Source organism: Phacochoerus africanus, chromosome 4 (genome assembly GCF_016906955.1).
Source record: "Phacochoerus africanus isolate WHEZ1 chromosome 4, ROS_Pafr_v1, whole genome shotgun sequence".
Lineage (NCBI taxonomy): Eukaryota > Metazoa > Chordata > Mammalia > Artiodactyla > Suidae > Phacochoerus > Phacochoerus africanus.
In genome coordinates, this window is record NC_062547.1 from 144,717,973 (window position 1) to 144,733,612 (window position 15,640).

Below are 15,640 nucleotides of genomic sequence, written 5' to 3' on the forward strand. Positions count from 1 at the left end.
TGGTATGTTTGTTTCTTGAGTTTCTGATAAAGTCTGACAGGGTGACTTTTTTTTTTTTTTTCCCAATAAGCAAAGACCGTGATCAGAGGTCACACGTCTTGGGCTCCTGCGGTCACTAGTGACAGCCACGGGGCTGAGTTCCCATGTGTTCTGGGGAGCTCTGGTTTCCTTTAGGGAGAGGTCAAGCGCTCGTGAACTTGAGGAGAGGCCGTCAGGCCTGGTAAACAGGTAAGCCCCAAAGAGGCCCCTTCCAGGGAATGTTTCCGAGTTTATCTCCTGGGGTACATATTTTATTCTTCCCAAATTCGATTTTCAAATCTACTGTTTTCCTGCAATTTGGCTAACGCAGTATGGAATGATAAAGAGCCACGATGTAGATGGTCCCACCGCACCGCTGGGCGTGCCTCCAGGGACTGTAAACGGGTTCCTTGCAACCCGCTGTCCAGCCCAGCTGATGTTATGGAATCTTCTGGCTCCCCGTATCCCCTCCAGGGACATCCTGCAGTGCAGCCTGGGACCCAGGTTTACAGTTCACTCCCGGCTTCTGCTGTGAGAACCCAGGAGCCGGCACCCTGGGGATGGGAAGTGAGCCTCCTGAGGGCTCTGGAAGTTCTTCCTAGGTCAGCAGGGGAGGAACGAGCCCCCCTGTTGCCTCGTTCTGAGGGGTGGCTCTCTGAAGAGGTGGGTTGCCCGTGAGCTGTTTTTACTGTCCTTGTTTGCCACTTATAAGGACTGGTTCCCCCCACCCCCATGAGCAGCACAGATTCATAGCACCTGCTGCCTCCACCGAGCATCCCCCCTGCTCTGGAAAATCCTCCCTGCATCTGCAGCCTCATACGTGCCTGAAGTCATTTGGTACCTGGGCGAGACCTTGCGGGGGGCCCACGTGTACATGCGATGCCCCCCATGCGGCCACTGAAACGTGTGTACAGATTTGCATCTTACCGACGGCCCCGTTCCTTCCACCCGCCTCCCCTGTCACCTCGCCTCTGACATCTTGTTAACAGGAAAGGTTTTCATTCTCACGTTGCTTTTCGCAGCCCCTCAGAGCAGAGCGCACATCAGGTCCCATCTTGTGGCTGGTTTGGTGGCTCATTTACCTGTTCTGGCTGTGATTGGTCCTAAGATCACCTTGGTTAGAAAGAGACTTTATTGACACTTGAAGTCACAGGAATGAAAGATTTTCTCAGACGTCAAACACATCTGTTCTTTGGAGAATTATATCAGGGTTTTCGTTCCTTCTTATTTCCTCCTTGACCTCCAGTCGGATACCACGCGTCTCTCTTATGCACATGTGTCTGCGTCGTGGGCTCGCCCTGCTTTTAATGGCACTAAGCTAGGCTGTGGCCGTTCACTGTGCCAGGCTAGTCAGGACTGCCCCGGTTCAGCCTGTGTCGCAGCCAAGGGAGCCTCTAACCAACTCGGTTCCTGCTCAAGGTAGGTGAGACTCCCAGTGTGGGAGGGTCTGCCAGGGCTGCCTTCTTCAGACTCCACTCAGCATCACCTGGCTGTTTGGGCCAATGCAGAACAATTTTCAGTGGAGATGGTCAAAATCGCGACCCAAAGTATCCCCCAGCCCAACTCCTGTCGCATTATGTATCCATCAAGTCTCGTGTGTCATTGACCCCAGGAGGCTGCCCCCATCCTCTGTTTGCTAAAACTCGGGTAGCTGATGTGCCTTCCTAGGGCTAACCAGCAAATGAGTCAAGACTTGAATTCACAGGCCCTTTCTCCAGGTACCAAATCACATTTGGTGACTCCCAGGTCTTCTGTGAACTCTAAAATGTTTCTTTTGGGGTTCCCATCGTGGCTCAGCGGAAATGAATCTGACTGGCATCCATGAAGACGCAGCTTCGATCCCTGGCCTTGCTCAGTGGGTTAAGGATCTGGCGCTGCCGTGAGCTGTGTCGTAGGTTGCAGACGCAGCTTGAATCCACCCATAGGCCAGCAGCTACAGCTCTGATTTGACCCCTAGCCTGGGAACCTCCATAAGCTGTGGGTATGGCCCTAAAAAGACGACAACAACAAAAGATGTTTCTTTTGACTCCGTGCCTGTCTGTCCTTTGTGCGTGGGGCAGAGGGAAGGGTAGATTGGAAAGATTTGTTTTAGGAGCTGGATTTTTTTGCCTTTTCTGAAACTTTATCTATGGGAAAAAAAAAAATGGGAGAGTAGTGCTTGTCTGGCCTGTGTCAGATGAGGGAATGACGGCCAGTGGGCATTGTCTTTCTTTTCCCATTGTTCCTCCTATCACACCCTTTTGACCTTTCATAGTGGTTTCCAACTATAACTAATTCCTTGTTTGTCATAAAATGTCTGAGGCCTGTATCCCTCTTCCTCCCTCCATGAGGACAAGCCTGGCCCATGGCAGCTGCCACATGACACGTGGGAGGCTGAGCAGCAACGGAAGAGGCGGGAGAGGCCGTGCTCTAGACCACAGCCCCTCCTTCCTGTCCTCCTCTGACTTCCGGTGGTAAGGAATTGGGTCATCAGACGCGGCGGCTTGAGCACAAGGTGACGTGGTCCTTGGGGAGCTGCACCCCTGATCACCCCCGGCGGCAGACTTACTAGAGAGACCTGCCAGCCTCAGGACAGGCACACAGCCGCGTCCTTGCCCAGCCTTCCGGATAGTTCTCAGCACAAGAAACCATCTGGATGACCAGCTGGCCGGGAGCCTGAAGACCCTTCTCTGTCTTCAGGATGACTTCCGGGTGGTTTTATGAAGGTCGCGTGAGGCTGGAGACCCGCCTTCGAGCAAGCCCACAGCAGAATCGCCCCCAAATAAGAATGATTCCTTTTCCAAGACCCGAAGAGGACATTCCACACGTTCCCCTGGGAACTCCGTCTGTCATCTGACACTCTCGCTAAGGGAATTCTTGGTGTCTAACTGAAGTTTCCCAGGATACAGCATCATCCATGTCCTTTCTGTTTTTCCTTAGAGGGAGCCCATCAGCTTTCTAGGGCAGTCACCCTCCACTTTTAGGGTTCCATTCAGCAAACATTTCTTTTTTTTTCTTTTTTTTTTTTTGTCTTTTCTAGGGCCGCTTCCTGCAGCATATGGAGGTTCCCAGGCTAGAGGTCTAATCAAAGCTGTAGCCGCCAGCCTACGCCAGAGCCACAGCAACGCAGGATCCAAGCCGTGTCTGCAACCTACACCACAGCTCACAGCAATGCCGGATCCTTAACCCACTGAGCAAGGCCAGGGATCGAACCCACAACCTCATGGTTCCTAGTCGGATTCGTTAACCACTGCGCCATGACAGGAACTCCTCAGCAAACATTTCTTGATGGCCTCTTGTGTGCCAGGAGCTCTTTAAACCAGGAAGGAGGAGACGTGATCTCTGTCCTGGGGAACCCACAGCTGGCCTTGGGGATGGGCGGTGTGCAATACCCAGAGTTTACCGCGTGGCACTGCTACACTTTGCTGTGTGTGGCAGGTATGCTCCAGTTCCGAGGAAGAGCAGACCTTTCCATTCGGGAGGTAGGTACCGATCAAAGCTTCTTTGTGCAATGATGGTGGGGATGATCTTGGAGGTTGGAGAGGAGTCCACGACTGAGGCGAATGAGAAAGTGTCCCCCACACGAGGACAGCAAAGACCAAGACACAAAGGGGCGTGAAGAGAGAGAGGGAACAAAGAGAGGTGCATTCAGCGTGATCAGAACATGAGGCGATAAGGGCTGTCTGGAGGTTTGTGCAATGTTCACCCAGTCCCTCAATCTTCTCGCAATATCATTTACTTCTCGCAAGACCCTTCACTGCTGTCTTCCTAGATACTGGACCCTAGTGTACATGCATGAATCGTGACTCCTCAAAATATGTGAACAAGATGGTGTAATTTTATAGATGAGGAAACTGAGGATCAAGGAGGTCACACAAGCTAGGAAGTGATAAAACTACAATTCCAACATAGGTCTGTCTGCTTCCAGAGCTGATCCACTCTTAATTTTTTTATTTTTTATTTTTTTGCTTTTTCAGGGCTGCACCTGTAGCATGTGGAGGTTCCCAGGCTAGGGGTCAAATCGGAGCTACAGCTGCCAGCCCCAGCCCCAGTCCCAGCCATACCAGATCAGAGCCACCTACACCACAGCTCACAGCAATGCTGGATCCTTAACCCACTGAGCGGGGCCAGGGGTCAAACCTGCAACCTCCTGGATACCAGTCAGATTCCTTTCCACTACGCCATGACGGGAACGCCCACTTAAAAATTTTTTTTTTAATTTTCTTTATAGATATACACACCTGATTTTACATAAATGCATAAACTGTTTAAATTGGGTGGACGTTTTTCCTTCCATTTTTAACTGGGTTCTTCAGTCCCCCACGTCAGCCTCTTCAAAACTATGTCAACACCCTTTTCAGGGGTGAGCCCTTCAGGAAGCACCGTTTCTGGCCAACACTCAAGCTTGGCTTTGCAGTGGACGGAGGAAGAGCAGGATGTTTTTTGAGTAAAAACTTTTCATTCCTCCAAGGAGCCCTTTGCTCATTCATCTTGAGTGAATAGCCCCCCCATTGCTGGAGCTCTGTGCAGACACTCCTGGTTCTCTGGGCAGCCCCAGGGACTCCAGCTGCAATCTTTGGCCCACCCCAGAATCCTTGAGGACACAGCAAGGAGGCAGTCCCTCCTGCAGAGGGCTCAGCCACGTTTTTCTGGCTGGAAATATGTAATGTGCAAACTTTTAAAAATTCAGCAATTTGAAAACAGTCCCTTTCCCCACCCTGATCCAGCTGCCAGTGTTGGGCCTTCAGGCTCTTCGGGGACTGCCAAGGACATCCCATGAGCATGTGTCTTCTTGTGGGAGAGCCAGTGTTTCTAGCCTGATCTGTGAATGCTCAAAAATAGAGGACTTTCTTGGCTTTTAACCCCCCTCTTGAGCTTAATGAGATTTTAAAAATCCAGAGCTGGAGGAAAGGCCTGAGAGCTCAACGCAGATGATGGGCGAGTGCTTTGAGGACATCTGACTTCCGCTCAAGTCGGCTTAGAGGGTGAGACTGTGACCCAGGTCTCCTGCAGGGAGGGGGGCTGAGCTGTGTGTGTCAGGATGACAGTGTCCTAGTCGGTCTCATTTAGGGGGCACTTCCTTCGTAGCATGCGTCATCTCATTTTGTCCTCAGCCCTATGGGATGGAGACCGTTGCTTCTCCAGCCTGCAGGTGAGGACGCCAAACATTAGAGCGGGTCAGCTCTTCAAAGTCACGGAGCTAATAAGTAACAGGCTCTTCCCTCCCCCACAATTCCAGCTCTGGGGAAGGGCTCAGAAGCTCCAGCCCTCCAGTGTCCCCCACTTCCTTCACCCCACAGGCCTCCTTGTTGTTTTGCCTATCTGCACCCCTTCTTCTGCTCACAGCACCTCCATTTTCCTTCGGGAGCCCCCTACCCTCAGGTCCTGGGTTCGGGTGAGCTGGTCCGTCCCCGAGCCAGTGGTGAACCTGTGCCCTGGTCTGGCCGAGGAGGTCATCACATCCACTCAGCCTCAGGGGTTGGTTGGCTCAGGCATGGGCCTGGGACCTAGTGAAATCCACAGTGTCGGGGCTTCATCATCTTGGGACAAAGTTTCCAGGTCACCACAAAGGAACTTGTCGTATCGGGGAAGCGTGGTATGTCCCACTCCCATCCTCAAAGGACTTCTCCACAGGAACCCTGGCTGCCCCTTGTCTTTATTTGAGGGCCCTCACATTTTATGTCGAGCATCTATTTATCGAGAATACTGCCCCTCTGAGAGAAGTCACTTCAGAAAGCAAGCAGAAGATTTGAAATATTCATTGCCATATAAAATGGGCAGGCATTGTTCTAGCGTGACCACGCCTGGAACAATCTCACCAAAAGAGAAGACTTGAGGCCAAAAACTCAGCAAGCACTGCTTTTTTTTTTTTTTTTTTTTCTAAACTCTGATATTTGTTCTCCATTCTGGACCAGAAGCAGCTGTGACTGGATCTCATGAGAACAGGGAAGCTTCGTGGCAGGCAGAGCTCTCTGCCGATACTCTTCCAACCCCAGTCGATTCAAGTCACCACTTGAGATGTGCCTGGTCCTGGGAGGGCATTCGTGGTGAGATATTCCCCCCCCCCCCCCGCCCGCCGGAAGTCTCATCCAAGACCCCTCCTCCAAGTCAGGTGTAATAAAGAATGCCAATAAATCATGCCTAGTCATGACATGAAATTGCACGGCAGCGAGCCCGCCTCCGGCACGAAGAACGTTCACACACCCCGGGGGGGGCCGCACCCAGACCTGTTCAACCATCCCACAGATGTGAGTCTGAGAAACTCCAGTGTCGTGGAGTTCAAGCCTTCACCTTCGTCTGGGTGGGGCTACATACGTGGAGGCCCACAAAGGGGGTGGGCGTACCTGATCAGACTCAGGTAGCCCGCTGCCACTCTGCCCCTGTGACTACTCACAGTTTTCTTGTCTTAGGGACTTTCAGATAAAGGGATTCCAAATCTTAACGGGAAAAGCTTCAAGGGCAAGGAGGACACACCTGGCCCATAAAAGATAATACTTGCACAAGAGTATAGCACGTTGAAATTTCCATGTTTTTGTTTTTCTTCTCCAAACGTTGACCATGGCACACCCTGGATCAAAAAACCTCCAGAAGCTCTCATGGCCTGAAAACAAGCACTGTGGCTTACAAGGTACTTCTCATTATGGCCCCAGCATCTTCTCTCCAGTGTTCCCTTATAGGTCCTATGCCCCAAAGGCACCTGCCCTTCAGTCTGGACCATTCATTCGTTTATTTATCAATATTTATTGGGCACCTCTTGTGTCCACACCCACGTGCTAAGTGTTGTCTCCTACCTGTGCCCCCAGAGCTCACTCGGGCTCACATGCGCTTCATTGGCATTCTTTATTCCCCAAGGGGAATGACTGTTGTGTTTTGCCTGTTCAGCAGCCATCACCCCTTCCTCTGAGGTCACAGCACCTCAGTTTTGCTCCAGGGAGCCACCCCGCCCCTCCTCTCAAGTCCCAGGATTGCGTGTGGACTGACACCAACCCAGGGTTCCGTGGTGAACTTGGGACTCCTGCCAGGCCTCTGGGATCATCAGATCCTCCAAGCAGAAGTGATGGGCTGATCCAGGAATGGGCTCAGGATCTAGTCAAGTCCAAGGTCAATTTCTGGATTTCTTAGACTGTCATGATGCAGGACTTTCTCTTCCTGAATGTGAAGTTGTGAAGATGTTGGAGGCCCCCTTGTCTCCTTGCAGAGGAAGTCTGACTGAGAATCCTAAGGATCAGGAAGCCTCAAGGTGGTGCCAGGGGAGAGGAAGAACACCAGGGCTCCATGTTTGGAGTCCAGATGCTCCTGAGCTCTTCTATTGCAGAAGCCAGTATATTCTCATTTTGCTCAAAATAGTTGGAGGTGGATTCTTTCACTTAAAACCAAAGTCCTGAGCTCTAGATAAAGCGTCAGAACCGTTTCTGTACAGTGCTTCCTCGCCCTTGATTGTCTGATCCTTTGCCAGGAGGAAAGAGCCCTGGATGTGGAGTCAGAAAACCTGACGTTAAGCCTAGTTCTGCCGTTTCCTAACAGCTGGGCCTTGGGGTAATCGCTTTGCTGAGTATCAGTGTCCTCATCTTTAAAATGGACCTAAGAATGCTTCCAAGGTTGTTTCAATTAAATGAAATGACACTCATTGATGCACTTTACAAAATTTGCCATCAGCAGCTAGAGATTCTCATACTAAGTAAGTCATAAAGAGAAAGACAAATACCATATGACATCACTTATATGTGGAGTCTAAAATATGGCATAAGTGAACCTATGTACAAAACAGAAACAGACTCACAGGCATGGAGAACAGACTTGTGGTTGCCAAGGGGGAGGGGGAGGGAGTGAGATGAACTGGGAGTTTGGGGTTAGTAGATGCAAACGATTCCATTTAGGATGAATAAGCAATGAGGTCCTGCTGTACAGCACAGGGAACTGTATCCAATCACTTGTGATACAACAGGAGAAGGTAATATGCAAAAATAGAATGTGTGTATATATACATATATATATATATGTATATGTATAACTGGGTCACTTTGCTGTGTCATAGAAATGACAGAACATTGCAAATCAACTGTAATTTTTTAAAAACTTGAAAAAAAAGAAAATAACCAGAAGCAAAGGGGGAAAAAAAAAACCTCTCTTCCCATAAAAAACTAAAATTTGTTATCAAAACTCAATGATATAGTATTGCAATATGGATTTCTTCGATCCTATGCAAAAAGTGGCCATCTCTGGATGTCTGTTACAGTGTTTCATGCCATTCATGTGCAGCCCACAGTCCTGGGAAGCATTGAGGGCTGCATCGTGGCTTCCTCAAGGACATACCGGCACGTGCTGTGTTTCGCGCCCCGGCTTCTCCAGTCATGGCCGAGAGGATCACACGTGGGCAGACACCACAGCCAAAGGACGTCGGCGTGCAGGGTCTGTCCTGTGATTCAGCATCTGCTTGGCTTAAACACACAACGTAGGTCAATCAGATTTTCACTCCTGTAGATTTGACCTCCAAGGCACTCTCGGAGACGAGAACATGAGATGAGAACTCCTGTGGGTGAGCGCTGACGGGTGACCATGTCAGGCTGAGCACAGTTTAAAGGCACAAGGAGGCCTGTCTTCAGAGGCAGGAGATTGGAGAGGAGATGAAAGGCCAAATGGAAACGGGGGAAGAAAGAAAACTGAAGGACTGCCTCAGTCCTGAACGGCCTTTGTTCTCCTGGGTGGATGCAATGCTCTGCTCTAGGATGCCTTCATCCCTGCAGCTAACACAGCGTTGCCTTGGGCCAGTCCGAGTAGTGTCTGTTCCTTGCAACCAGAAGAGCGCTCCTGAGAACCGTGCTGGGTCTCCAGTGCCATGGGGAACCCAGGGCTTCTGGCAGCTCAATGAGAGGCCCAGGGTCACACAGTGACACAGAATTTGCCACCTCTGGGCTTTCACTCCATCTGGAGCTCTTGGTCTAGGGAACCCATTGTGAGGTTTCCTCTTACCAGGAGAGAGGGGGGTGTGTGCCTATTGGGCCCGCCTCCCTTTCCAGCCACACTTAGGAAGGATGAGTTTAGAAACTGGCATGAGTCGGGCTCTTGAATTCCACTTCATCTCTAATTATTGCTCACAGTACCCGTTGCTCTTAAAACACACATTCAGCAGTGGTGTGGCAGAGAGATGCACATAGAAACGGCTCCGGTCTACTTCCTCTGCCCACCAGAGATGCACAGAGCTATGGGTATTAGCTCTTCCCCTTGGTATAAGCTGAGATGGTTTTCCATTAAAGGTGAAGATGAGTGCCCCTGAAGTCCGTGAAAAATCACACGCCCTCTGCCACATGGCTGTTCTCAGCTGCTCAGGAGAGAGGTGGAAATCACAAGAGCCAGAACAGGGATTTGCTCTCCCCCGAAGTCTAGGCTGACTAGCCAGTGCTCCCCAGTCCTCCCTCTTTACTGCAGAGCTAGCTGTGGGCCTCGGCCACCCCTCCCTGCACAAACCCAGTTAAAGCCAATCAGTCTCTTTGTCTTGGGATTGTCCTGTGCTGGAGCCGATTCATCCCAGCTCACAGGAGCCCATTGTGACATCGGCAGCCGTCTTGAGAGGTGGTAGCTTAACGTTGGCCAGGATGGGAGTATATCCATCACGGAAATCACCACATGTACAAACCAGCCCCTCCCCCAAAGAGCTGGCCCTTAAGCCTTTACCTGCATGTCACGACCACTGCTCATTTGCCTTGGGAGCTGCTGTGACAGGTACCATCTGCACATGGCTCCATTTACAGCCTAGACTGGTTTCAGCCTCCATGAAAGGCTGAGGGTGGGGGCGGGGTGAGGCAGAGCTGGAGAGAAGCTACAAGTACCCCACGTGCAGGTAAGTCAGTCACTTCGCAGTGATCCTGGTTTGGGGATAAAGTAACCTTTCCTAAATGCAGGCAGGACTCTGCTTTGTGAATCAACAGCTGGTTTTTTTATTTTTGTTTTTTGTATTTTAATTTGCACTGGTTTTAACCAGAGCCTAGAAGAGGGGTTTGGCTCCCCTCCCCCGAAAGATGATGCTTCTGAGATCTTTGCTCAGGGCTGCCAAACACTGTGCTCAGATCCTGTCCTGGGAAAACCTGGAGAATGATGCTGCCTGCAGGCTCGTCCCCCAGAGGCAGTGGGACCACAGATGACCCGTGACGACCTGCTGCGGGCAGAAGGCAGGGCAGAGGTCAAGGATCCCAAAGGCTGACGTTGTGGGTACAAAGCCATCACCACTGTGAGCCCTTAGAAAGAAGCTTGGTCAGAGGCACCAGCATGCACGTCCACTTTAGTGAGCTTCAGGGGTCTCTGGGAAGCTTGTTAAAACTGAAGAATTCTGATTTGGTGAGTGCGGGACAAGACCCCAGACTCTGCGTTTATAATGGCATCCGGGGTGATTAGAAGTCCGGTGGTCCTCAAACCTCATTTTCAGGTCACTTGGGATCAAAGCTAGGCGTGAGTGATGCTTTTTAACTAAGCATCAAAAATGTCTGCGTTGTTTTTATGGAGCTATGAGCAACGTTCCTTGGCCACTGATTCATGAATGAGAAATTTCTTCACTGTGCTATGATTAACACAAACATAATAATGGAAAAATCCATATTTACATGGACAACAAATTCGAGGATGACTACAGGATGAAAGACCTCCCCAAAATCTTCCTTAAAAACTAGGAAGAACACATTCACCGCGAGAGATTACATTTTTTATTCAGTCAACTACATGAACTTCCAAGAACACCAAGGGTTCCAGCAAGGTCAAAGTCACCCCAACTTCCTAGCCTTGGTGCTGATTAGAATCAGGGTAGCCAAAGCTAACACAGGCTATCTGTTTTTTAAAAAAAAGCACCACAGTTTCGCCTCCTCTTCCCTGAATAGAATTAAATAAATGGCAAAAAGGATCCCATCTGCAAAAGGAAAAACATCTTAAAGGAGCAACGTGAGCTGCTGAAAAACAACACGTGATGTCAAATAGGCCTCTGAATTCTCATGATAGTTTTTGTGACCCATTGCTTAACCTCTCTGAGCTCATTTTCCCATCTTAAAAATAGGAGGCAAGAGGGTAATTCCTATACGGCAGAAACATCAGGAGGGGGGGATTTATATACAAGGTGGATGTACATAAATATCAAGCATTTGGCATAAGAAGTTTGGAAACTCCAGCAATTAGATGTGGCGAACGTTCATCTCTCTGAGTTTCAGTTTCTTTGTCTGCAAAATAATCCCTACCCCTCAAAGAGGTGCTTTGAGAATTACAGGAAATATTTTCCATAAAGTACCTGGCACACTTCTGGGACAATTTGAGTGTCTAAATAAAAGATGGTAGTGAAGAATTATAACAAACTGAATGGAGTGAGGATTCATGAGTCCATGCCAGTATAAATAAATAAGGCAGACAAGCAAACTCCTCCCTACTGTTGAAAGTCAGCTTGTGATTGTAGGGGGAATGACGTAGAATGCCACTGTTTGGCAGCCGTGGTAATATTTGAGTCAGTCAAGAATCATCGATGAATGATTCATCATAGGATACTTGCAGAGTCTCAAAGTACCTCCTCACAAGTGACCCATTGATCACAGAGGGTAAAATAATGACATTACAGTGGAGAAAACTCACAGGCACCACCTTTTACTGGGACTAAATGACCGCACGTCTCTTCTAGGAGGCAGTGAGAGGAACTCATCATGTCTTCCATGGAATTCCTAAAAAAAAAAAAAAGGAAAAAAAATGCGTAGCCTGAATCTCACCATGAGAAAGACAGACCAAACGTGTTCATGTCAGGAAATACGAAGATTCAGGTATTGTTCTGGAGGTCCAGAGACGTAACAGGTGAAATCAGTACCTACCGCTGGGCACAAAGGAACATCGCAGGGACACTTTGGCAAAATCTGAATGAGGTTTACAGATCGGATAACTATTACATCAATGCTAGTATCAGGGTTTAGATAACTGCACCGTGGTTTTGAGAGGCAGGATTTGTAGGCAGGCTTTTAGGAAATAGACTCATGTATTGAGGGATAAAGGGCATCAGATCTACAACATCTTAGAAGAAAAAAAATCACAAATATATAGAGCAAATATAGTAAATGCTAACCTTTGAGGTATGGGGGGAAGGTTGTCTAGGAATTCATTATTATAGCCACGTTTTAAGTCCGAAGTTATGGGGTTTTGCCAAAATATCCAGCACATAGTAAGTAACTGACAGCTGTTTCTGTTGTTAATCAATTAACAATAATAATGAAATCTCTGAGTTCCTGTTGTGGCACAGTCGAAACAAATCCAACTAGTATCCATGAGGATGCAGGTTCAATCCCTGGCCTTGCTCAGTAGGTTAAGGATCCAGCGTTGCTGTGAGCTGTGGTGTAGGTCACAGACATCGCTCGGATCCCATGTTGCTGTGGCTCTGGCGTCGGCCGGCAGCTACAGCTCTGATTTGACCCCTAGCCTGAGAACTTCCATATGCCGTGGGTGGGGCTCTAGAATGACACCCCCCCAAAAAAAAGATAAAAGAAAAAAAAGAGAGAAAGAAACTCTCAGTCTACTCTAAAGTGTTTGGAACTGAAAGGCAAATGGGTACAAAACCAACATCAAGATTTGCCAGAGGGCACTTTTTGAGTTTACAGTGTGAATGAGACTCTCCACCTGCCTTCTGGGACTGACTTCGTTTGAGTTCCTCTTGGCATCTCTGGTCCAAGGGTTGGGGTCCATGTGTGGTCTCATAGGAAAGGAAGGCTTTATGAAGTTCATCCTGCACAAGGTGAAGGTCTGTGGGCTTGAGTGATGCTATGTCATGTGCCTGGGAGAGATAGCATCATACCAGATACTGGGTCTACCTTCTGGCCCCAGAGAACTCCACAGAAAGCCATTGCAGGTTCAAGGTCTAGTCTTGGCCCTCTCGCCATCAATTTGGAGGACATAAACATGTGGCGATACTTTTAGCAGGGCCTCAAAGTCTCACATGGACTGGAGAGCCTGGGGCTTTGCGGTCAGAAGGGCAGCCTCTAGAGTCAGACAGCCTGCTTCCACATCTCAGAAATGCCACTTAGCAGATAGCGATTTGGGGCAGGTCATTAAACCTCTCTGCCCCCAATTTTCCTCATCCACAAAATGGGGATAATGACTTTAATATAGAGCCAAGCTTATAGGGATGGTTTTCAGTAAGTCAGATAATGCAAATGGCAGGGCTTTTATGCCCATGCATCCTAAAACATCTTTAGGTGTAAAATAATGTTATTATGCTCTTATCCTGAAATTGTCTAGAATCAGAGCCCTTCCGTTAAAATAGGCTGGAACTTCTTTTCTTCTCCTTTAGCTGCCCTGGCCAGGCCATCTTCAGATAACACCAACCACCGATTGCTTTTAGAGTCCATCTTTTCCCCTGAGGCCAGTTCCTACTGGGCCCCCAGGGAGAGGAACTGTCTCCTCTCTCTTCCTCTCCCACCTTGAGGTTCCTTGTGGCTATGTGAACCCCAGGGGCAGAGGAGACCCCTGTGATTCTGCAGGAATTCATCCTATAAGAGATGCTTCCCTGGAAAACATGTGGCTGGTGATGGAAGCTCAGTGCCAGGCCCCAGAGCCGTGGACTAGGTTTCCCTTTGACTCTCTGCCAGGCCCACGAGCCTGTGCAAATTCTGGTCCCCACTCAGAGAGAGAGGAAGAAAGCTACCTTGCTATTAGGACTGCGAGACTAGAGCCAGCATCTCAGAACAGCACCAGATCTGTCCGCAGTGGCTTAGCCAAACCCCAGGAATGGAAGCCTGATGAGAGTGTGTCCTAAGAAACGTCTTCCTCCAGAATCCTCTCCACGCCCGTATTGCCACCTGCTTGCTGCACGTCGCCAGAGGACCCACGGCACCCCAGACCTGACCTGTCCAAAACGACACTGCCACTTCCCTCCCCATATCCTCTGTTTTGGGTGATGTCACAAGCCCAGTCGGAACCCTCAGAATCCTCCTCCCCAAGCCTTTCCTTCGGAAGGTCCTATCCTTTCCCCATCTCAGTGGCCCACATGGCGTCCTTCCCCTCAGGTCACACGTTGACATTCAGGGCTTCCTGGTCTCTCTCCCCTGGAAGGGGTCAGCAGCCTCCTACCTGGTTTCCCTTCCACCAGCTCCCTGCCTCCGGTCCACTCTTCACCTTAAGGGCAAAGTTAGCTCCGTAGCAGGAAACGGAATGACACTCCCATGCGAGTGAAGATGGCGTGGGCTCCCCCAGCGACTTGAGGATGGTGTGTGGCCTCCTAAGTTGCCATGCAAGGCCCACCCATCTCTCTAGCTTCATCGGGTCCTGAACCCCCACCCTCCAGCTCACCAGTTCCCTGGCTGCTCCTTATTCATTTCCTAGTGAGTCTTTGGACAGGGCTTCCTGCGGTCCGCCCTCTCCCTTCTCCTTTTTTTTGACCTGGCAGATTCCTACTTACCCTTCAAAGGCAGCTCAGAAGTCACCTTCTCTGGAAAGGAAGCCCTCCTGTCTCCCTGTCCTCTGCTCCTGGAGCACGTGTTCCGTGACTTTGTTAGTAAAACGTGTGGGTCTTCCCTGTGGTCGGCTGTTCCTTTGCTCACACTGCATGCTCTTCACGACAAGGGTTCTGCCCTGTTGACTTCTCTCCTCCCAGCGCTGGACATGACCCTTCTCGGGAAAGGATGTGGAAAACCGACCTGTGGAACCACAGAGCACCTCTGTGCACGAGAAGCATCACCCTTTGGCTGTAGCTTTATAATCTTGCCAAGTATCGGAATGTTGAGTCTACGGAAGGTAGAGTTCAAGGCTCCAGATTCACCTTTATCTCAACCTTCTTTCAGGTGAACTTGTCTTCTTTGCCTGTCTTCCTGATCTCCTGCCTTCTCAGCAGATCTCTGAGGGGATGGCTTTTGCCATAAGAATACATATTCTAGATTTGCTGGCTGGCAAAATTTACTTTCTACGGGATCAGAAAGAGCGGATCTTGTTCAAAGGCCTTAGCTATTATCCCTCAGAGAGAGGATGGATCCATGGAGCAGAATAATCCTGTCGCCAGTACGAAATGCTGTCACCTGAGGCGTGGGCTTCCATGCTCGGCCGTGCTTCCGCGATATTTAGAAATAGGGTTAGGCTGACCCTGGCATTCGCTTCACAGCCGTGGTTGTCATTTCTTCCATGTTGAGTTTCGTTCCAGGTCTCTGATCATTTCTGCTTTGGGAGGTGGCCAAGGTCCAGGCAGTACCCACGGGCACGCCAAGTCTCTGCGCCACCCCCACCCGGGAGCCCGGTCTGCCTCTTGGAATGCGTGCGTTCTGGCAGATGCAGCACACGCAGGGGTCAGAGCCACAGTCCGAGGAGACGGGCGCCTCCTGCACGGGACCTCATTTTTCTCCATCTGCACAACCATTTGGGGCCTCGGGCTTCGTGACTCATCCAGTGACTATCCATCTGCCCATTTACTCTAGAAAGGAAAAGGATTTCTTCACACACAGCTGGCCCGGATTCAGGCGTGAGCTGAGTCATTGTGTCACATGTTTCAGAGCCACCTGTCTGACCCATGCACTGCAGCAGCTCTCCAGAATGTCGGGGCTCCGCATTACTTGGAGGTGGGTGTCAGCTGCCTACCACCGTCCACACCCCGAACCAACCTGAAATTCCCACGCTGAGCCAGTCCCGGGGGGGCAGGGTTGGCAGATGG

The 15,640-nt window shown here is 49.9% G+C and overlaps 1 long non-coding RNA gene across 1 annotated transcript; it reads right to left on the bottom strand.

Moving 5' to 3' along the window:
• Window positions 1-10,668: 10,668 nt before the first annotated feature.
• On the bottom strand, window positions 10,669-15,388 carry LOC125126475 (uncharacterized). The gene is made up of 2 exons (XR_007134642.1): window positions 14,402-15,388; window positions 10,669-11,684 (listed from the first exon to the last, which is right to left on the bottom strand). It is a non-coding gene; the product is annotated as an uncharacterized LOC125126475 (long non-coding RNA).
• Between the last annotated feature and the right edge of the window lie 252 nt (window positions 15,389-15,640).